Below are 23,903 nucleotides of genomic sequence, written 5' to 3'. Positions count from 1 at the left end.
ACCTGACTCTGTGTTTGTCATCCTAGGCCACCTCCTTAAGCAGGATCTTCTCTAGGAATCCATTCTCTTACTCTTTCCCCTTATTGCCTGCCCTTGTTGCCTGGTACATTCCCCTCTCCATCCTTTCTTCTACTGCCTTTCATCTCAATCCTTCCCACACATACTCCCTTCACCAATATCCCCGATATCTTCTTCCCTTCTATTTTATCCTGTGATGTCACTCTGTCTTTAATATGCCTCATACCTTTGGGTCTGGATTGGATTGTTTTCCTCTAAATTATTTTTCCAATTCCAGGTCAATAGCTCCTCATTTCTGCCCGAAGTGTTTACTCTTTGAGGTCCATTTCACTGTTAAGTTATCATCTGTTTCTTGCCCCAATTTTTGCATATGAGGTCTTATATTTAGGTCTTATATCTATTTTGAGTTTTGTTTTTGTGTATGGTATAAGGTTAAGGTCCAGTTTCATCCTTTTGCATATGGAAATTCAGTGTTCTCAGCACCATTTATTGAAGACAACATCCTTTCCCTGTTGTGTCCTCTTGGTGCCCTTGGTACCAAAAATTAGTTGACTGTAAATATTTGGATTTATTTCTGGTCACCCTACTCTGCTTCCCTGGTCTATAAGTCTGTTTTTATGCCAGTATCATATTGTTTTGGTTACTATAGCTCTATAATATAATTTTAAATCAGGACGTGTGATGCCTCCAACTTATTTTTTTTTTCTTTCTTAGAATTGTTTTGACTATTTGGGATCTCTTATAGTTCTCTACAAGTTTTAGTATTGTTTTCCTATTTCTGTCAAGAATGCCATTAAGACTTTGATAGAGACTGTGTTAAATCTGTATATTGCTTTGAGGAATATGGACATTCTAACAATACTATTTTTTGTGATTCATCAGAATGAGATATCTTTCATTTATTTGTGTCTTCTTCAATTTCTCTCATTAATGTTTTCTAGTTCTCAGTGTACAGATTTTGCACCTCCTTGCTTAAATTTATTCTTAGGTATTTTGTTTTGTTTTATTTTTTGGATATTATTGTAAATGAGATTGTTTCTTGATTTGTTTCTTCGGTTAGTTGTTTTTTGTGTATACAAATGCTACTGATTTTGGTAGGTCAATTTTATATTCTGAAAGTTTATTAAATTCATTTATTAGTTTTAAGAGTTTTTGGGTGGAATATTTGAGGTTTTCTACATAAGGATCATGTTATCTGCAAAGAAAGATAATTTTATTTCTTTATTTGGATGCCTTTTACTTCCTTTTCTTGTCTGATTGCTTTTGCTATGATTTCCAGTACACTGTTGAATATAAGTGGTAAGAGGAGGCATCCTTGTCTTGTGCTAGATCTTAGCAGATAAGAGTTTACTTTTTCCCCATTGATTATAATGTTAGCTATGGATTTTTTTATAACTGGCCTTTATTATGTTGAGGATCTTTTTCTTCTGTACCCAAATTGTTGAGAGTGTTTTTTTTTTTTTGAGACAGAGTCTTGCTCTGTCACCAGGCTGGAGTGCAGTGGCCCAGTCTCAGCTCACTGTAACCTCTGCCTCCTAGGTTCAAGCGATTCTTCTGCCTCAGCCTCCTGAGTAGCTGGGACCACAGGTGCAGGCCACCATGCCTGGCTAATTTTTTTTTGTATTATTAGTAGAGATGGAGTTTCACTATGTTGGCCAGGATGGTCTTGATCTGTTGACCTCGTGATCTGCCCGCCTCAGCCTCCCAAAGTGCTGAGATTACAGGTGTGAGCCACCACGCCCAGCCTGAGATGTTTTATCAAAAAAGAGTGTTGGACTTTGTCAAATGCTTTTTCTCCACCAATTGAGATAATCCTGTCTTTTTTATCTTTTTATTTTGTTAATGTGATGTAGCAAACAGATCAATGTGTGTATATCAAGCCAGCCTTACCTTGCCAGGGATAAATCTCACTTAGTCATGATGTATAATCTTTTTTGATATATTGTTGGATTGGGGCAGCTAATATTTTATATAGGATTTTTCCATCAATGTTTGTCAGAGAAACTGATTGGTAGTTTTATTTTTTTGTGATATCTTTCTCTGGCTTAGTTATCAAGCTGATGCTGACCTCATAAAATGTGTTCCAAAGTATTTTCTCAAGGTCTTTTTTTCTCAGTAGAGTAGGAAGTGTTGATACTGATTCTTATTTGAATATTGACTAGAATTCAATTGTGAAGGCATCTGGTCTTCAGCTTTTCTTTGCTGGGATGTTTTTGATTCTTTAATCTACTTATTTGTCATTGGTCTGCTCAGGATTTCTATTTCTTCAAAATTAAATCTTGGTAGGTTATGTCTTCCTAGAAATTTATTCATTTCCTCTAGATTATTCAATTTGTTGGCATAAAATTATTCATAATAATGTCTTCTTTTTTTGTTTGTGGCATGTGTTGTAATTTCTTCACTTTCATTTCTGATTTTATTTGTTTGAATCTTCTTTCTTTTTCTTTTAGATTAGCTAAATCCTTGTCAATTTTGTTTATTTCTTAAAAAACCAAACTCTTAGTTTTAGTTTTACTGATTTGTTCTATGGTTTTTCTCTTCTCTATTTGGTTTATTTATATTATAATTTTTATTATTTTGTTCTTTCTGCTAATTTTAGGTTTAATTTGTTCTTTTTTACCTTGTTCCTTGAGGCATAATGTTAGACTATTATATGGAATCTTTCTTCTGTTTTAATGTAAGTATTTATTGCTATACACTTCTCTCAGAATTGTTTTTGATACTTTCCATAGATTTTGGTACATTGTGTTTATATTTTCATTTGTCCCAAGACACATTTTAATTTACATTTTGATTTATTCTTTGGCTCATTGGTTGTTCAGGAGCATGTTGTTTTATTTCCACATATTTTTTAGTTTTCCAGGATTCTTCTGGTTATTAGTTTCTGGTCTCATATTATTGTAGTCTGAAATGATATGAGAGACAACTTTAATCTTTTTAAATTTGTTAGAACTTGTTTTGTGTTCTAACATAACTGGAAAACGTTCCATGTGCATTGAAGAAAATATGTGTTCTATTGTTGTTGGATGGAAAGTCTTCTGTTAAGTCTATTTGGTCAAAACTGCAATTTAAGTCCAGTATTTCTTTATTAATTTCCTGGGTGTTTGAGTTATTGATTGTTGAATGTGAGATACTGAAATTATCTACTGCTGGGCAGTACTATGATTACCAAATAGTGCTTGTAATCATAGCACTTTGGGATGCTAAGGTGAGAGGATCACTTGAACATGGGAGATTGAGACCAGCCTTGGTAACATAATGAGACCCTGACTCTACAAAAAAAATTAGCCAGGTGTGGTGGTACATGTCTATAGTCTCAGCTACTTATGAAGCTGAGAGAATCAGTTAAGGCCAGGAAGTCAAGGCTGCAGTGAGCCATGATTGTGCAACTGCACTCCAGCCTGGGCAACAAAGTGAGAAACTGTCAAAAGAAAAAAAAAGAAAAGAAAAGAAAGAAGGAAGGAAGGAGAGAAAGAAAGGGAAAGAGAAATGAAAGAAAGAAAGAGAAATGAAAGAAACAAAGAAAAAAGAAGAAACAAAGGGAAGAAGGACAGAAAGGAAAAGAGGAAGAGAAGAAAAAAGAGAAGAAAAAGGAAGAATAAAAGGAAGGAAGGAAAGAAGGAAGAAAGAAGAAAGGAAAGAAGAAAAAGAAATTTCCTTGTATTGTCATACTATCTATTTCACTCTTAAGGTTCACTAATTTTCCTTTACGTATTTACGTGTTTTGATGTTAGGTCCATATATATATATATTTGGAGACCAAGTCTTACTCTATCACCCAGCATGGAGTACAATGGCACAATCCTGGCTCACTGCAACCTCTGCCTCCCAGGTTCAAGCAATTCTCCTGCCTCAGCCTCCCGAATAGCTGGGATTATAGGTGCCTGCCACTACACCCATCTAATTTTTGTATTTTTAGTAGAGACAGGGTTTCACCACATTGGTCAGGCTGGTCTTGAACTCCTGACCTCAGGTGATCCGCCCACCTCGGCCTCCCAAGGTGCTGGGATTATAGATGTGAGCCACCATGCCCAGTCAGGTCCATATATATATATTTACAATGAATATGTACTCTTAATGACTTGATTCCTTTATCATTAAATAATGATCTTTGTCTTTTTGCAACAGTTTTTGACTTGAAGTTTATCTTTTCAGATAAAAATATAGGCACCTCAGCTCTCTTTAGGTTTCCATTTGCATGGAATATCTTCTCATCCTTTCATTTTCAGTCTTTGTGTATCCTTAAAGCCCAGTTGGGTCTCTTGTAGGCAGCATGTAACTGGATCTTGTTTTTTTTTTTTTTTTTTTTTTTTTTTTTAATCCATTCAGCAATGCTATGTCTTTTGATTGAATAACTTGTCATTTATATTTAAGGTTATTATTGATAGGTAAGGAGTTACCACTATCATTTTGTTCTTGTTTTCTGGCTGTTTAGTAGTTCCTTTGTTCTTCTCTTCCTCTCTTGTTGTCTTCTTTGACTTGAGAGTTTTCTAGAGTGCTAAGCTTTGATTCCTTTCCTTTATAATTTGTGTATCTGCTGTAGTTTTTTTTGTCTTGTGGCTACATAAATATGAGGTTTACATAAAACATTACAGTTATAATCTACTATTCCAAGCTGTTAGCAACTTCTTGGAAGTTATTAACTTCTGTTGTATATAAAATGTTTACCCTCTAGATTTTTACCCTCCCATTCCACAATTTGTTTTGATGTTATAATTTACATTTTTCTACATTGTGTTTTTCTTAGTAACTTATTGCAGCTTTAGTTATTTTTGACCATTTTTACTTTTAACCTATATACTGGAGATAGGTATGGTTTATACATACCATCTTTATGGAATTGCTTTTTCTGGATTTGATGCATTTACCCCAATTCGTTTGTTCATGATAGCATTATCGTCCTTTAATTTGTGCTTGGAGAACTCCCTTAAGCATTTCTTATAAGGCAAGTCTCATAATAAGAAATTCTCAGCTTTTGCTTATCTGGGAGACTATTTCTATTCACTTCTGAAGGGCAGATTTTCTATGCATAGTATTCTTGGCTACCAGTTTTTTTTCTTTCAGCACTTTAAATATATCATCCCATTTTCTTTTGGCCTGCAAGGTTTTTGCTTGGAAACCTTCTGGTCGTTTAATGGGCATTTCTTTATTTGTAACTTGATGCTTTTCCTTTGCTGCTTTTTCTTTTTTTTGAGACGGAGTTTCGCTCTTGTTACCCAGGCTGGAGTGCAATGGTGTGATCTTGGCTCACCGCAATCTCCGCCTCCTGGGTTCAGGCAATTCTCCTGCCTCAGCCTCCTGAGCAGCTGGGATTACAGGCACGCACCACAGTGCCCAGCTAATTTTTTGTAATTTTAGTAGAGACGGGGTTTCACCATGTTGACCAAGATGGTCTCGATTTGTTGACCTCGTGATCCACCCGCCTCGGCCTCCCTCCTTGCTGCTTTTAAAGTTCTCTTTTTGTCTTTGAATTTTGAGAGTTCTGGTTTCAAGATTCCAGGTCCCTTAGGGAAGGGATTACTTAAGCCTGACTCTAAACAAAGGATGCCCTAATGACGGGAGTAGGGGTCATGAGGTGGCTCTATGGTAGCTTGTCCTTAGGGTGTAGGATGTAACAGCACCTCTGCTTGGGTATAGCATGATACAAGATGGGCATAGCAGCTGAACCTCAAGAAAGGAGAGCTACAATACCTATTTTCCCCCAGAATATGATGTGCTTGCTCTGGCAGTGGCTGAAGTTGCAAGATGTCGCAGAGCAGTAGCAGCTTGGGACCTGAGGTGCAATGCAGTGTCATCTCCCTCTTTGGGAGTATCTCAGTGTGTGGGCTCTGTGAGCTTCTTTACCTGGGCTCGAGCCTTTGAGGGCTGCAGGAATCTTCAATAGCAAAGACCCCAGTTGTCCACAGTGGTAAAGGGGACTTCCGGGATTCTCTTGCTTTCCCTTTTCCAGCAAGGAGAAGACACTCCTGGTTCTAAACTGGTCAAAACTTGGGGAGTGAAGTGGAAGAGGTGAAGTGCCTCCTTCCTTTTACTGTGTGCCCATCCTAGGTTTCTATGCTCTGCAGAATTTCTGCTCCTTCTCTGCTGTTCTCTGGTGCTCTCCTTGAGTTACTTTAGTAGTTGTTTGTTGTTTTGTGGGTTTTTATTGAGGGGCAAAAGAGTGCTAGGAGCTTCTAGTTTGCCATCTTACTGACATCACTTCCAAGTTTTGAATTATATGTTACATATAAGATAAAATTTAACTATATATATATGAAAAATATGTATGAAATATATATATATGAAATTGTTCTCTATGAAAGCTTAGACTTAACTTTCCATGTCATAACTGTACACCCTCTAGTGGTATCACAATTTATTGTATCATTTAATTCTCTTCAATTTCTCACTGTCTAAATGCTTTTCGGCTCATTCCAGATGTCACTTCCACTTTCACAGCACTTTAGTATTTAAAGGGTCTACATATCATGAGAGGACATGATCCAGGGATAATCAAATCTTATTTCTAGTATCTACAACAGGTTACCCCTACCTCATTTAACTCTGGACTTACCCACTTTCAATCAGAGACTCTGAGGTGCTTGAGAGTTTCAAGCTTTCTGTAAGTTCAGAATTGCATAATCTTGAGGGAAGGAAATTTAGGAATGTGCTATTGTGTGTGTGTGTGTGTGTGTGTGTGTGTGTATGTGTGTGTGAATTATACCTATAGTGACTGGCTTGCTCTAGCTTTCTCTTTTTCTTCTTTACTTGGTATTGTGTTTCCTGTTTATATGAACTGGGGTGATCCAGAAGCCTCCACAGGCAATAAATCTTGCAAGGGCAAAAAAGATAGGAAAACATTCTTTCCCTTAAAAAAATTCACAAGGTGGGTCTGGAGCCTACAGTACAGTTTTTATGGGTTTAAATATTTTTAATGTGGATATGCCCAAGGAAGAACTAAGTGCAGCAGACCATTTCTCTGTTCCAATTTTTATTCAGAAAAAGCTCTAGGAAGCAGATAAGAGATTGTGAGCAGGAATAGAATCATATTTGATCAGATGATTGAAGTTTAATTATGAATAGAATCAGGGAGAAAGTTATTTCTGAAATCTCTTCTTCCTCCCTGTGGTTGAATTTTCCAAGATAAAATAGAAGTATGCTTTATCTACAATAAGCTGCATCTAGAGAAATGATTTTCTCTACTTTATGGATTATTTGTTTAATTTATTAGAGTGCATCAAATAACAGACTATTAGGGTGGTTTTCCCACCAATACTGTTGTTTTATAGATAAAGAAACTGAGGCCTAAAAAGAGAGTAGATTCTCTTTTCTTAATACACAGGCCTCCCTCTTTTCCCATTCATCTCTAATTTTTTTAAATATACATTCACATTTCTTACTTACCACTACCATCTCCACACTTTCATATTATTGATCTTGGTCTTGTTCGGGGTTCATTGGCAACAGCAGGTTGAATATGAGAGATTCCTGAAGCACAAATAGTGATTGAGCAGTTAAAACTTAGATCACATTCACTGCAATTATCAGAGACTGAACAGAGTAGGCATGTGCTCCTTGAGCTTTCCTGAATCTAGAAGGAGAAATTTATAAAGAAGCACATCTCAAATCACTGAGACAACCCATGATGCTTAATGAAAGCAATCAATGATCCAATCTGGAGAAAAAAAATTCAAGAACTTCAACAGTGGTTTGATTGTTTTTAGCAAGCACAAGTGTTAGAGGAGATGTGAAGTAGTAGAGAAGAAAAAGCAAATGTGTACAGAGAAGACTTAAAAGAGAGACAACTCCCTCAAGGGACCAAATGGCCCAGGGCTGGGCAATAAATCGCTGGACAGTTTTTCAAAGTCTGAGAAATCTGTGTTTATAAGTTAGCTGAAACACCTGCTCAGGTTTCACTTTTGGGTGACTTATGTTCTGTAGAATTTAGCTTGAGTTTTAAGGTGATGAGTGATTAGTGAAGCTGACCCTGATCCCTACTGAATTATTCAAATTAAATGGATTGCATTTTGCACAGAAAACATGCGTTGTTAAAGTATCAGGCATCAGCTTCTCTGAAAAGAAATAAGCAATGGAATGAACTCTCAACATTTCCATTTACTTTTTTATTTTGAACTTGTAATAGACTCACAGAAGTTGCAAAAATAGTATGGAGAGGTCTTGTGTACTGTTCAAACAGCTACCTTCCTCTCACTTCCCATGGTAATATTTTATATAACCCGAGTTCATTACTAAAACCAGGACATTGACATCAATATCATACAATTAACTAGTCTACAGATCTTACTCAAATTTCATCAGTTTTTACAAGAACTTATTTTTTATGTGTGTAGTCCTAAGAATATTTATCCCATTTATAGATTACTGTAACCACCCCTATAGCTGAGATACAGAACCGTTGCCTCGCCTCAAAGGAGGAAAGGAACCTTTCACCTTACTCAGCTGCAGTCACCTTCCATTAACTTTTTATATGAGTGAATGCACCATGTAGTCCATTTTCCTTATTTGTTATTCATGAGACAGGAAACAGTTTTTATTTGAGGGGAAATGGCATGAATTATTTTGCTTTCAAAGAAAATTTTAAAAAAATTGAGATGAAGCTTTCTGTAAGATTATAATGCCATAGATGATATATTCCATGCTGGATTATACAATATGGTATAGTTCAAATTCTAATATCTTTCTTGCACAACATCAAAGAAATTCTTTGAAAGGTATAAAGCCTGACAGTTTACAGCTGTGGGTGACAGAATTGTAATGAAGTGATAAGATGCTATGTCAAATATAGTGATAGCCTCTCTGTCTGGTCCTATTGAGTGAGAATTTTGACCAATTCATGCAAACATTTTCCTGTGTATAGAATTTCAGTTGATGTTCTGATATTCCATTTTTCTTTATATATATCTTGGATAGAGAGTGTCTTAAAGGTTCATCTTCTGTGTGACAGAAAGAAAATACATATTTAGAAATTATTTAAAGGTTAAAAATCAGATGGTCTTAAAGTAGGAATTTCATATGCATATGCTTGGTAAGCAGGTAAGTCAAGTACAAGTGTGAAAATGCAGAATACAAATAATGGTAACCTATAACATATTAAAGGAATTTGAACTCAAGTAATGCTCAATTGGCTAAACAAAGCTCATAAGACAGCCTAGCTCAACTTGTAAGCCATGAGTTTACAGTTACTCTCTTTAAGAAAGAGATGATTAAGCTTCAGAACTTTGAAAAAATTAGAATTTGTCTTAGGAAAATAATGAAACTCCATAAGGAGAACTGCCTACAAATAAGTTAAATCTTCAACTTGTCTTCCATTGCTGAACTAGGTTCATGTGATGTTGTAATCATAGAATGAAGAGGGGTAGACCAAGCCAAAAGAGGCCAGAAAGGGGACAGGCTCAGGATGAAAGGAAAAAGAAAAGATATATTCGAAACACCAGTCAGATCCTTTCTGGATCTCATACTTCCTCAGTTTCAGCACCAGAGTTAGTGTAGATGTTTGTTTTGTGGTTTTCATTTTCTCTCTGCGAAAACATTCTTCCTGATAAAGATGGCCATGACATTCTAGCAGGACTGCCCACCACTTAGGGAGAGCTGCTCGGGAAGGGCAAATCTTGAGTTGTGAGCAATGACGCTTGCACTCAGTCTGGGTCTTGGTGGGAGTGGGGACTTCCAAGGCAAGTAGTCAGGCAAATAGCAGCCATGGTAAGGGTCTATGTCTAAACCAGGGTCAGAAGAGCAAACTCAATTATTTCTATGCAGACTCATTGTTTTGTTCCTCATCTGCTTTAATGCATTGGACAGATCTTTGTAGATGAAAAGATAGAAAACACTGGGCCCAATTTGAAATATTAGTTTATTTTTTGAGTAGTTCTATTTGTTTGTAAAGGTTGGTACTTCATTATTTTTATTTTTGTCTTTGATGTTTTCCAAAGAACAAAGAAAAAAATTTACTTTTTTAACAGATATAATAAAACTGATTTTATATTGCAATTATTATACAGCTCCATCTGTTATCAATCAGTATTTTCTCAACCTAAGTTAGGTTATTGATTTTCAGTGATCTTACTTTCCTGTATATTATCAATTATTCCCAACTACAATGACAAACAATGATGAAATAGCCCAGAGGAATAATGAAATAGTCAAACGAATTATTACTATTATACTATCCTTCAGTTTTTTGCATTGTTTTGCTTAAAGTTTCATATCATCTTTAAAGAAGGTATAAACGAAGTCTAGAACCATCATCTTTATAGTTTAATTCTTAGCTTTTATTAAATACAGTTGAGAATCCAGGAATTTTTGAATGTTTCTCCATAATGACAAAAAGAAAGATTTGACAGAGGAAGAGTTTACAGATTGGCTAGATGAGGATAAATGCAAAGAGACAACAGTGTTCTTCAACATTTTAACAATGGTGTGAAATTGATTGTATAATAAAATTTCAGAGTGTGAGGCTTCAGATGGCAATATCTTAGGTAAATTTTTCCAAATTTAGTAGTAGATGAATGAATTACACATTTGTAAAGGCAAAATGAAAATATGGTATTTTCATTGTCATGCAACAGAAAGGACTTTATTATGCAAACATTTGGTGACCAGAATCTAGACTATTCTACTGTGCCAAAAGGCACACTACACATTCTTTCATCATTCATAAAGTTTGTGCACTGAAATCTACTTGATATCATTAATAAATGCAAAGTTATATATACAAAGTTTAGCAGTAAGAAATAGATGTTGTAGTAATGAAAAATCAATCGCATTCATCATTCTAACTGGTATTTATAAATCCAAAAATTAAAATGTGTTATAATGATGAAGCAAATAAGATGACCATTTTCTTTTCAATATAATTATGCAACTCAAAATTTATAAAGTATAACATTTTGATGATACAACTGCATGAAGCCGAATTAGAAGTAATGACAAGATGGAGCCTAGAAGAGATATATTTGAAATCTGAGATCAGAATTTCTAAGTTGGATATGTCCCTGTAGTTGCATTCAAAGGGCATTGACTTTTTTTGTCCTTCCCTCTCTCCCTCCCTCCCTTCCTTCCTTCCTCCCTTCCTCCCTCCCTTTCTCCCTCCCTCCCTCCCTCCCTCCCTTCCTTCTTCTTCCTCCTTCCCTCCCTCCCTTCCTTCCTCCCTCTTTTTCCTCCCTCCTTCCCTCTGTCCATTCCTTCCTTCCTTTTTTCCATTCCCTTCCCTCCTTGCTCCTTCTTTCCTTTCTTCATTTTCTTTCTGCATCTACTTATCCATCTCTCTTTAATAAAAATTTGGGTGTGCTATATTTAATTCTTATTAAAATGTCTAATAAGGTTTTTTCCCACTCTGCCTTTATGCTGACTTTTGTAATTATTCATGAGATCACAAACATATGGAAACCAAAAAGAGGCTATTGTGCCCAGATGGTGGTTATATCTACTGTCCTGGTGTACTGTGGGTTAAATGGGGTAGAAAAGACAATACTTACTCAGTGTACATTAAGAACTCCTGGATGTTATTGTCTACTTTTCTTATTTAAACATGTATTTGATAAAAATTTTGTGAAACACATGACATATATTATGAGGAGTATTGGCCTGAAGCTGACACAACGTGATTCACAAAATGATCCTCATTTTGCCACACTTCTGTGTGATCTTAAGTAAACGATTTTGTTTTTCTGGACCTTAATTTTCTAATTTTGTAAAATGAGTGGGTAAGAAAGCTTTTCTGTCTTATGCACGATGAAAGATGTAGTCATGTTGAAGTGGATGAAATCTGCTGTTTTCTTTTGTAGGCCATCAACACATACGTGGGCCAATTCTATTCCTTAAGTTGTTTTGTTGGAGACTGAAGCAGATATTATCCCATCATCTTTCTCATAAGCCAATCTTTCATCTAACTATTCCTTCCTTCAGCCACCAAATACTTAAGTACCTGTTTCATGTCAGCTGCTGAGGAAAAAAAATAAGACCTTGTCCTTAAAAGTCACATGTGTCAGAAGTAAACTCAGCAAATCACATAGTGTTGTGATGTGAATCTAAGATATGGAAGCAGTTCAAAGAAGGGAGTTATGTCATCCCTGGGTGCATTGATGGTGAGAGTAGATATGCTAAGAAAAGAAGTAAGGGAAAATGTGATCTTTGAGCTGATATTCATACCAAGTAGTATAGTAATCCTTTCATTTGTACTATTTGTTCCAAGGCAGAAGCATCTGTTACTGAGCAAAAGGGGCATACTGCTCAATGTGCTAGAAGCCAGTACTATGACGCTGGGTTTTTGAGTAAAGAAATTATTTTTATTACAGGTTGACCAATAAGGAGACTGGAGTGGATCTCAAACCTGTCTCCCTATGCTTACTTTAAGGCAATATTCTTATTAGAAACAGTTTGGGGGGTGGATTTTGAGATTAGCAGGTGATTGATGAAAGAAAAGGGGATATCTGGAAAGTCCTCAGACATGCAGTTATCTCTTCATTGGTCACATGGGCAAATTCCATGGGAGTTAGTATGAAACATGCCATAGAAATTTGGTCTCTGACACCAGCAAGTTCGTTCTGTGCAGAATCCAGTCAGCCATATTGGGTTTTTAATGAATGTAGCCAGCGTTTTAATCTCACAAGCATAGAGTGTCAGCATTTCAGCAAGTTGTATCTTTTCTTATCTGTCATCCTGTGAGGTCAAGAGTTTCTATCAGTCACTGGTTTCTTTAACTCTTTGGGGTATGGTTTCAAGTCCACAATGGCCAGGTGGCCATCTCAACATCCATCTTAATGGAACCATTGTCAATTCACCTGAAATCATCATCCCTCCCTTGGAAACTAGAACCCCTAAGCCAACACTCAACACTGTAGGTATGAAAAGTAAATATCTGTGTGTCATTATTAGATGTAGTAGTGAAGGGAGACACTCCTACTTCCAGTCGTTGATTCTCAAACTGTATTTCCTAGTTTTATGGGAGCAGTTTCAGGAAGCCATTACATTGTTCTATCCCAAAGTGAGCATCACTGCACTTCTTTTGCTATGAAATAGTTACTTGGTTAGAAGCATTTTTGTGGGTAAAATATCATAAGTGAACACAGCATTCCAAGCTTACAGTCAGTTGTGATGACAGAGGCATTGTGGGTTGGCAGGGAATATCCATATTCAGAATACATATCTGTTCCAGTGAGGCCAAATTTTCCCTCCTTCCACTTTGGAAGTGGTGCAATGAAATCAGTCCTTCATGACGTGCTGGCTGGTCTTCCTAGAGAACCGTGTTACATCAGGGATTTGCTTTAGCCTCTGCTATTGGATGATTACACATTTAGAAGTAGCAGTCACCAGATCAGACTTAGTGAGGAAAAGTCCTTTTGGTGGTTTTAAAATTTGTTCACAAATTCTTTTATATACTTCCTTTCAAAAGATGGAGCTGAATTCCCCTCCTTCAGTGTGCAATGAACAAAATGATTTGACTCTAATGAATAGAGTGTGGCAGGAATGATGCATTTGACTTCCAAGCCTAGGTCATAAAAGGTTGGATTCTGCTGGTTCTCTGGGGATGTGGGTGGAGTAAGGAGAGGAAGACATGTTTTGAGGACACTTAAGCAACCTTTGGAAAGGCCCACATGGGAAGGAATTGAAACCTCCTACCAAAAACCAGCACTAATTTGCTATTTATGTGAAGAAGCCACAGTGAAAGAGAGCCTCCAGTGTTGGTCAAATCTTTAGGTGACTGCAGTTACATCTCACAATTTAAATATGACTTCGTGAGAGGTCCTGTACCAGAACCACCCGGGTAAGCCATTCCCAAATTCCAATAGGAAGAAGTAAGTACCCATGGAATAGATTCTGTATTTTCTAATCCAAATTCCCTCTTTATATATCATCCCAGATATTAAAAACAACAAAACATAGGCCCTTATTCTTTCTTACTGCCTTATTTTACATTCACAGTAAGGGTGAACGAACTGGACTTTTTTGCTGTTTTTCTCACATATACAAACATAAGGTATCTTAGATAAATATTTACATTAAGTAAATGTATTTTTTGTGAATAATGTTTTGCAGATAATATAGGGACCACATTAGAGATTCCCTGCCCTACTTTCCTCATCTCTACAAGGAATCTCAGTGAGAGATAAGACATAGAAGTAAAATACATTAATACAATTTTAAATATCAGAGTATAGCTTAATATATCAACAGGTTAAGAAATAATATATTTGTAATTCTAACAAATCAGATTAAAAAATTAACTTCTTTTATTGTATATGGTAATTGGAGAAAATATATGTAAGTACAAATAAATAGGGAATCATAAATAAATTAGAAAACATTCATCATTCCATTATCCACAGTAAACACTATTAATATGTTATTTCCTATGCTTCTATCTATATATTTTATTTTTAAACATGGATCATGTGGCAACTACTCTTTTACAATCTCTATTTTACATAGTGTTTATGAACATAATTCTGTCGGTATTCTTATGTTTCATAATTAATAGATATATAATTTTCTATCATATACGCAAAATTATTGAGTAAATCTATCAGATATTTAGAGTGTTTCCAATATATTTGCTATTCACAGTAACACACATATTATGTATATTGATAATTATTTTCTTAGGATAATAGAGTGAAAGAATTTAGAGGTTTACTTGCAACTTTCCTTGAGAAAGGTTTCAAATAAGAACCTTTGTGGTGAGTTGATATCATGAATGTTGGTATAAATTCTTAAGAGGTAAAAGTTCAAGTCACGGCCGGGCGCAGTGGCTCACGCCTGTAATCCCAGCACTTTGGGAGGCCGAGGCGGGTGGATCACGAGGTAAAGAGATCGAGACCATCCTGGTCAACATAGTGAAACCCCGTCTCTACTAAAAATACAAAAAAAAAATTAGCTGGGCATGGTGGCGCGTGCCTGTAATCCCAGCTACTCGAGAGGCTGAGGCAGAACTGCCTGATCCCAGGAGGCGGAGGTTGCGGTGAGCCGAGATCGCGCCATTGCACTCCAGCCTGGGTAACAAGAGTGAAACTCCGTCTCAAAAAAAAAAAAAAAAAAGTTCAAGTCACTTTATCCTGATGATCAACTAGATTAGCTGTTAGTTGGTAGGGTTTGGATTTACCTAAGACTATGCAGGTTTGTTATGTTTCTTATAGTTCAAGACCTGGGAAAGCTGTTACATGTGTAAACATATCAAACCAATCTGGTTCAACTTTTATATAACAAAATTATGAGTTGTTTTTCATTTGCCATGGCCTCCCGGGTTGAAGGTCATAGAACCTTAGCACTGGTGGAACCTAAGTGCTCAGACCAAAGAATGGCGATTTAATTAAGAAGTGGATACAACATGGTAGGATCCAAGATCTAATCAGATCAAGCTCTGGCATCACTTCATGGAAGGATCCAGTCTGAGCAGGTCTCCTGGCATCACACCGTTAAAAGATCCAATCAGAGTAGACTTCATTACCCTCTGACTATAAAACCTGTCCCATTCCCAAGCTTGAAGAAATAGATTTAAGCTTTTGCTCCTATCTTCTTGCTGGTTGATTTGCAACAAAGCTTTCCTTTCCTCAAAGCTGATGTCTAGTAGTGCCTCCCATGCACATAGGGCAGTGAGCCCGTTGATTGCTCAGTAGTATGTAAACAGACTAGGAAAAATCCTAGTCCTTGCTGTTTACAAGATCAAATTTTGGCAGATGAGACTCTCTCTACCATTGTGGATGCCCCTCTACACTCTGCTGTACTGCACTGCAGAGAGCAGCTCACCCTGATTCTGCCCAACATATTCTCAGGGAAGGTGTTGTATAAAGCAAGGTTGGTGCCACTAACAAAAAGCTGTTGGTTAAAACGGATGGCAAATCTTTAAAGTTTACTTAGAAGCTCCTGAAACCAAGAGGCCACTGATTGCTGAAACCAAGAGGTCATTGAGTGCTGATCTTGGAGCAGTGGCTCCTAAACTTTATCATGGATAATTATGACTGAGGTGCTGATTCAAATGTCTCAAACAAACTCTTTCTGTTTATTAAGGCTGAAGATGATACATACTCTTCTTATCAAGCCCTCTAAGTGTTTCTGATACAGATGGTCTTGCCTATAGCGCACACTTTTTTTTTTTGAGACCGAGTCTTACTCTGTCACTGGCCTGGAGTGCAGTGGCGCAATCTCGGCTCACTGCAACCTCTGCCTCCTGCCTTCAAGCAATTCTTCCGCCTCAGCCTCCTGAGTAGCTGGGACCACAGGTGCGCGCCACCATGCCCAGCTAATTTTTTTGTATTTTTAGTAGATACAGGGTTTCACCCTGTTGGCCAGGATGGTCTCGATTTCTTGACCTCGTGATCTGCCTGCCTTGGCCTCCCAATGTGCTGGGATTACATATAGAGCACATTTTAAAAAATGTACTCCAACATTGTGTAGTTTGCCACCCTCATTTTGATAGTCATGAAAACTGAACTCAGAGCAATGATCAAATACTATGAAATTCACACAGTGTCTGGCTAAAACTTGACTCTCCTCACTTCCAAATTAATAGTATTAAAATGATACCCAAGAACCTCACTTTAAGAGAAAAGAATGCATTATTGGCATAGGAGATTTTTTCTCTTAACAACAACAATAAAAGTTGTTTGGCAGAAATCATGAAAACTTGGACTAGCATGTCCCAAGCATCAAACAGAAAAAGGCTGCTCCTGTGGAAAGAATGCATAGGCAACATGGCGCTAAGAGACTGACGATTCCTGCAAGGACAAAGTCTCAAAATACAAATGACAAACTATGTTTGCACAGTTTCCTAGGAGCTTAAAGCACTCGGTGGACAATTTTTTATCACGAGTAATTCTTACACTTGACTCATTATTACTGATTCCATCTTACTTCCATGGAGACAAAAACCCGAAGAGAAGTGCCTGGTTTGTGGTAATGACGGCGGTAGTGCAGACAGCTTAGGGGCTGAGGAGCTGCGTCACCTTCTGTTAAGATGACTGGCCCATAATCAGATGAGCCCTCAGGTCTCCACTTGGCATTGGAGGACAACTTTTAAGTATGACCTGAGCATATGCCTTGTTCTATAGATTTGAGATTCCTTTTTAGGCCTATTGTTTTAAGGTCCTACAGCCTAACTTCGATGTACAGATATAGATAGATAGATAGATAGATAGATAGATAGATAGATAGATAGATATTACCACCTATATCCCAAGCAGATTGGATATAACTAAGAATAATCACTGTCAGTGCTGGAAGTAATGAAAGTAGAATACAGAAGGAGAAGCAGGTTAATTTACATATTGACTTGGCCCAATGCCACCTGTGTGGGAAGTACAGGATGATGTACAAAGCAACTACCTGTAGCACCATAAAAAATGGTCTTGGAAATCTTGGTCCCAGTATATAGATTATCAGGTTTAATTTGAGCACTAGAATATGAGCCTTACTTTACTATTTTTCTTTTTAATATTTGGGGAAAAAGAAAATTGCTGTACATAGAAAAAATGATCAATATATTGGAATACCTAAGAAGAACTTAATTTTAAAAATAAGTTGCATGTTTGAAACTCATATAATAAATTGCCAGTGTGAGTTATACATTTCTGAGGTTTGTTTACTTTTTATAACTTATAAGAAGTTGCCACTACTTTGCATTTATTTATTCAATTTCTATGTACTGTGAACCTCAATGGAAACAATGGGGTCAATGGAAACAATGGTAATACTGCTCAAAGTGAATAACCTGTTTCTATTTATTAATTAAAAGTTTTATATGTTTACTTTTTCTATTTATATGCAATTAATAACAGTTTTAGGCAAATAGTCTCATTAGAAGGTTTGGCTTAATGACTATGAAGAATGAGAGCTCCAAATTAATTGTTTAGTGAACTAAAAAGGTGAATAACATTTGTCTAAATCTTTTCTTGGCCTAATGAACAGATATTTTCTACTTTGCAATAAATGTCTTCCTTTAGACATGTATTTTTGTAATCCTGATCTTTAATATAGACTCAATTATTGGCTAAGTGGAGCTTCTCTGCATAATTTTATTGCCATCTTATAAAGTATAGAATTTTTATTTTGCCCGAAGAAAGGATAAAAATGAGAATGATTGATGATTCCTATTTATCTTAAACACTGAAAAAATGTAATGCCATATTTGCTTCTGCCATCAGTATGAATTTTTCATTTTAGTGTCATGGGGGAAAATTGTGCAGCAATAGTTCCGTATCGTATTGTAAATTTTTTTCTTGCATGTACATAGAATATTTGCTTTCCCAGACAACTTTCTGTTCTTCCTCTTTTCCACCAAGTTTTTTCATAATTTAGATAATAAAGTCAACTTGGCATTGGAGAAACTCAGACATAGAAAGATATTAAATAACATTCTCAAGCTAGTACAAGCAATTTGTGACTTAGGTGTGATCGCAATAGGTGGTGATTTTTTTCACCACATCACATATCCATTTTATATGTGAAAAACAGAATATTCTTAATGTTGAAATGTTCTCTCAATTGTATAATAATGTTTGAGACATGTAACATCTTTGCAAGTCATGCCATATTGAGATGCTATTCCCAGTAGACCATGAATATGTGTATGCATCTGTAATTACTGATAAACTCTTACTTGTTGTGATTACATTGGAAAGAATGAAGCACATTCTTTTCATGCTAATCTGAATGTCCGTGCAGATTTACTGCTTAGAACACATTTATTTGTTTGTTGCAACATCTGCTAAACCTGTCTGTGCCTTATTAAAATAGCAGACCTAAGTATCAAGTGGTGTCATTGGACATCACTCTTGGGTTGGTTATGCAAGTTTAATTGGGTAAAGGTCATGTTTGAAACGTGACACTCACTGTTTTCCTAAGTTGGATTCTGCTCATTTCAATAACAAAGCTATTCTGATAACCGGTGTTGAGAATTGGGTAGAATTATACATAACCTCCACCCGACAAATGGATTAACAGTGATATTGATAACAATTTGCACAGGACATAATTGTTTCCAAATGAATTCAATAGGTACTATCTCCTAGACAGGGTCGATATGTGTATAAGGGAGGCAATGAATACCAGGCATCCATATGGAGCTTTACTCAACTTGAAGAGATTCAAGCAGCTTTTTGATTAAGGCTTGCTAATTTTCCCTATTAGTGGCAGCTGGAAGTCTGGGACAATTCCCTCCAAAAAGCCTCTCACATTTTTCAGCTTATCTCAATCCTATCACTTTTTCAGAGTTTATCTCTCTAAATAAATATCCCTGGCTTTTCTAGTCTATTTCTTTCTCTCTGATTTCTGATCTCTTAAAGCATTTATTGTCAGCATCCCATTATTTAATACTTGAATACATACTGCCATTATTAAATAATGCTAATAAAGTCTTCCTCATTGCTGGTTCCTGAGGTATGTCACAGGCTAATGTATAACATAGTAAAGTTTTTTATTTGAAGGGAATATATGCCAACCAAATCATCTCCAAATTCTGTTTTCTTGCATCCAGTGCCCTCATAAACTACTACTGCTCCAATGTGTCTCTTCTCAATGACCCAACAAACGTGTGTATAGTATCTCGTTATATGTATATACCACATTTTAATTATAATTCAACTGTTGTTGGACATTTGGATTGTTTCCACATTTTGGTATGAATAGTGCTACAATGAAGATAGAATTGCTAATGTCTCCTTGAGGTCTTATTTTTATCCCATTAGATAAATACCTAGAAGTGGGATTGTTGGATCATATAGTAGTTCAATTTTTAAGTTTTTGAAGAACTTCTATACTGTTTTTCAAAGCAGCTGTGCCATTTTGCATTCCCATCAACAGCATTCCAAAGTTCCCTTTTCTCCACATTTTTGCCAAAACTTCTTGTCTTTAAAAAAATAAATAGCCATTTTGCCAGGTGTCAGGTGATACCTTATTGTGGTTTTGATTTCCTTTATCCTGATGCTTAGTGACACTGATCATTTTTTCATCTACCTATTGGCCATTTGTATATCTTCTTTAGATAAATATCTATTCAAGTCTTTCACTCATTTAAAAATTGAGTTATTATATGTTTTTTAAACCATTGAGTTATAGGAGTTCCTTATTTTAAAAATTAACCATTATAAAATATATAGCTCACAAATATTTTTCTCCCATTCTGTAGGTTACCTATTTACAGTGTTGCAATAAACAACTGCTCTTCAATCAAAATGAATGAACTTTGAGAGTGATGAGGTCTAGTTGTCTTGGTTGGGATTAAAAGAAAGGCTAATTCTACTTAGGGGCCTGCCTTCTGGCTGATGCAGTGCAGTTACTTACCCCACTATGTTTAAAAAAATAGTTATTTTTTACAGTAAATGTTATTTGTCTTACCAAAAAAATGAACTACTAAAACACTATAAAATCTGAATGGATCTCAAAAATATCACGCTGAGTGAAAGAATACAGGCCCATATGAGAATATATTTTATGATTCCACTGATAAGAAATGTCAGAATAGGCAAAACTAACCTACAGTAACAGGGAAACACATCCATGATTACTTGAGGCTAGAACTTCAATGTGCCTGAGAAGTCATAGTGGGTTGATTGATTGGTTTTATAATACATTTGGGCTAATGGTAGCATAAGCATATACATTTGTCCAAACTAATTTTCCTATACACTTAAAATGAGTGCATTTAATTATATAAATTATGTACTCTAATGAAATGAATTTTAAAACTTTGGGAAAAGTGCTAAACATTAAGAAGAAAATATCTTGGCTGGGCGCAGTGGCTCATGCCTGTGATCCCAGCACTTTCGGAGGCCAAGGTGGGTGGATCACGAGGTCAGGAGATCGAGACCATCCTGACCAACATGGTACAACCCCATATCTACTAACAATACAAAAATTAGCTGGCCATGGTGGCACATGCCTGTAGTCCCAGTTACTTGGGAGGCTGAGGCAGGAGAACTCCTTGAATCCGGGAGATGAAGGTTGCAGTGAGCCGAGATTGTGCCTCTGCACACTCCAGCCTGGCGCCTGGCAACAGAGCAAGACTCTGTCTCAAAAAAAAAAAAGAAGAAAATATTTTTCCAGCTTTTGCCTCCATGTGTCCCTTGTTTTATAGTAGTAGTAGTTCCTTGAACTATTAGGTTGGTGCAAAAGCAATTGTGGTTTTTGTTATAGAAGGTAATGGCAAAAACTGCAAGTACCTTTGCACCAACATAATACTATTCTCCTACTGCATCCTGATTCTCTGTTGCAAGAGTCCAAGCACTTAAGTGGTTAAGCAGGAGTTTCTTGAATGTTAGGAAAGGAAGTAGGCAAGACATGATAAATCAAGCTGGAATTATCTCTAGCTATAAAAGGTAAGCAGAATGGCAGGAAAACTCACATATCATTTTCATTGTGTCATAGCGGTAATGCTTTTATTGATTACTCGATGTAAGAATTAGACCCAGCTTCTTGTTCAAGAACCTTACAGTATTATTAAGATAGAAAAGTCATGTGGAGAGTGTCACCACAAAGGAAGTATGATGTGTTGTGTAAGTTTGTGTGTGTTTCTGACAGAGTTTTGACACAGCATTGTGTTCCATATCAGTCTTATTTCTTAAAATAAGTTTTCAAAACAGAGAGCAAGGATAATCTCTTATGTGTCTCTATTAATGAAAGGACATATCCCAAATTTTAAGAATAGAAAGTACTCAATAAATTTATAATAATTTCTTGATCAGCTTTTAAATTAGTGTTAGGTTTGTCAGAACCTTCTGAACAAAAATCCAAATAATCATGACACTAAAAAGACACAGGTTTCCTTTTCTCTCTAGTATAAAAGATCTAGAGATGGGAAGTCCAGCGCTCCACGTTCACCTTCTCATCCTTGGTGTCACTTATTCATCTTCAAAATCTCGGATGGCTGCTAGGGTGCTACTGTCTATCATGTGCTTGTTTCAGTCAGAAAGAAAAAGTGGTTTGTTAGTGGTGGAGAGGGCTACGAATGACCACCCTCCCTGGGGAACTGGCTCCCTTTAAAGAGCAGTCCCAGAAGCCCCACCTCAATTACTTCCATTTAAGCCTCAGTCATAGAAACTTGCAGAAAGACTAGTGCTATGGTTTAAATGTGCTCCCCAAAAAGTGTGTATTGAAAACTCAATCACCAATGCAATAGCACTGGAGGTGGGGCCTAATGGGAGGTGTTTAGGTCAGGAGGGCTCCACTCTCATGACTGGATTAATGAAAATTATGAAATGGCTTGAGGTTGCAAGTTTGATCTCTTGTTGTCTCTTGTGCGTGCTTTCCTGCTTTCACCTTTATCCATGGGATGATGCCAAGAAGGCCCTCTCCAGATGCTAAGCAGACGCTGGCACCATTCCCTTTGACTTCCCAGGCTCAAGAACCATAAGCCAAATAAACTTTTCTTTATTAATTACCTAGTCTGTGGTATTTTGTTATAGCAACATAAAACAGACTAAGACAACTAGGAAACACCATCGCTTAGCTGGGCATGTTGCCTCCTTGGATAAAATGAGATTCTGCCAATAAGAAAGAGGAGAAGATATGCAAACTAAATGGCCAACTAGCAATTCTCACCACAATCTATTTTTCAGTAATCTCAAATTGCAAGGGCTAATGTGGCTGTTGTCACCACAACAGGTAATTTGTGTTTATCCTTTCTTCTCCTCTATGTGGGGGAAATTGTTCATTTATCCATTAGGCCTCCAAACTGGCCATGTCAAAGAAGACCTTTGTTCAAATAAAGCTGCCAAATAAATACGTATGTTTCCCAACTGTTTGTCTTTTTATGAAGTTCTTATAAATTTGATAATCCCCTGATCGGATTGTAGATTATGCCAAAGGATTCCTTTTTTTTTTTTTTGAGACAGTTTTGCTTTGTTGCCAAGGCTGGAGTGCAGTGGTGCAACCTGGGCTCACTGCAACTTCCTCTCTCAGTTTCAAGTGATTCTTCTGCCTCAGCCTCGTGAGTAGCTGGGATTACAGGTGCTCACCACCTGTAAAAAATTAGCCTGGCTAATTTTTGTATTTTTACTACAGACAGGGTTTCACCATGTGGGCCAAGCTGGTCTCAAACTCCTGAGCCCAGGTGACTGCCTGCCTCGGCTTCCAAAAATGCTAGGATTATAGGCAGCAGCCACTGCACACAGCCCAGATTCCCTTTTTACAGGATAAAATAACCCTATTAATTGTGGCAACTGTTGGTATTTTTTAAGGTTCCATGTGTACTTCTCTTCTGTAGTGTTGAGATTTTTCTTGGCACATAGGAGAAACAGCTTTCATGAAGCGTCAAAAAAAAAAAAAATACAGAGACTGAGAAGCATTCCTACTAAAGTAATGTCATATGGAATATTATGGATAATACAAAGGTAAACAAATGATAAGTCAGCATCCATAATTTTATTTCAAATGGTCAGTGTCAAAGTAGAAAATTGGTTGTGCTCGGAGTCACCTGAGAAAAGTGTATATGTGTCAGGCTGGTCCTCTTCCCAAAATTCAACATGGGCTAACTCTCCTGCAAAACAAAATAGAAAAATGCAGTTTACTGTAATTTACAAGCACTAGCTGGTGCCAAATGGCTAGAGATAATAATTAATATTAGCTGCCAAGATCTCAGCAATACTAAGAAAATTGAATTATTACTTTATTGGTCTCTCAAACAGGATGACAGGATATTTTTTAAAATCCTTTTGATCCATGGCAGGAAGAATGTTGTTCCATTTGAAAGCACTGCTATTATCAACAATAATGGAAAGGACAGTAAATGGCACCCAGACCTAGGGCATCTCATCATGACACAATTTTTCACTACATCGGCTCTGTGGCAGGTGCTATGCTGAATGAAGTTTAAGTACGGTTTCTGCCCTGTGGCCCAGATTCATTTTGCAGTCATTACTCCGTTTTTCAGGACTAAATGACTGGTTGTGTAGTTAGCT

General features: G+C 36.7%; 1 long non-coding RNA gene across 7 annotated transcripts in view; it reads left to right on the top strand.

Annotated features, from left to right (window-relative positions):
• Positions 1-13,539: 13,539 nt before the first annotated feature.
• Positions 13,540-23,903, top strand: part of LOC118151525 (uncharacterized) — a 164,522-nt gene continuing 154,158 nt past the window's right edge. For all 7 annotated transcript variants that reach the window (XR_004739884.3, XR_013532622.1, XR_004739880.3 and 4 more), the window contains exon 1: positions 13,540-13,780. This is a non-coding gene — a long non-coding RNA (uncharacterized LOC118151525). The remainder of the gene's footprint in view (positions 13,781-23,903) is intronic.

The sequence above is a fragment of the Callithrix jacchus genome, chromosome 2 (genome assembly GCF_049354715.1).
Source record: "Callithrix jacchus isolate 240 chromosome 2, calJac240_pri, whole genome shotgun sequence".
Lineage (NCBI taxonomy): Eukaryota > Metazoa > Chordata > Mammalia > Primates > Cebidae > Callithrix > Callithrix jacchus.
Note: the sequence above shows the minus strand (reverse complement) of the source record. Positions and strands in the feature narration are given on the sequence as shown.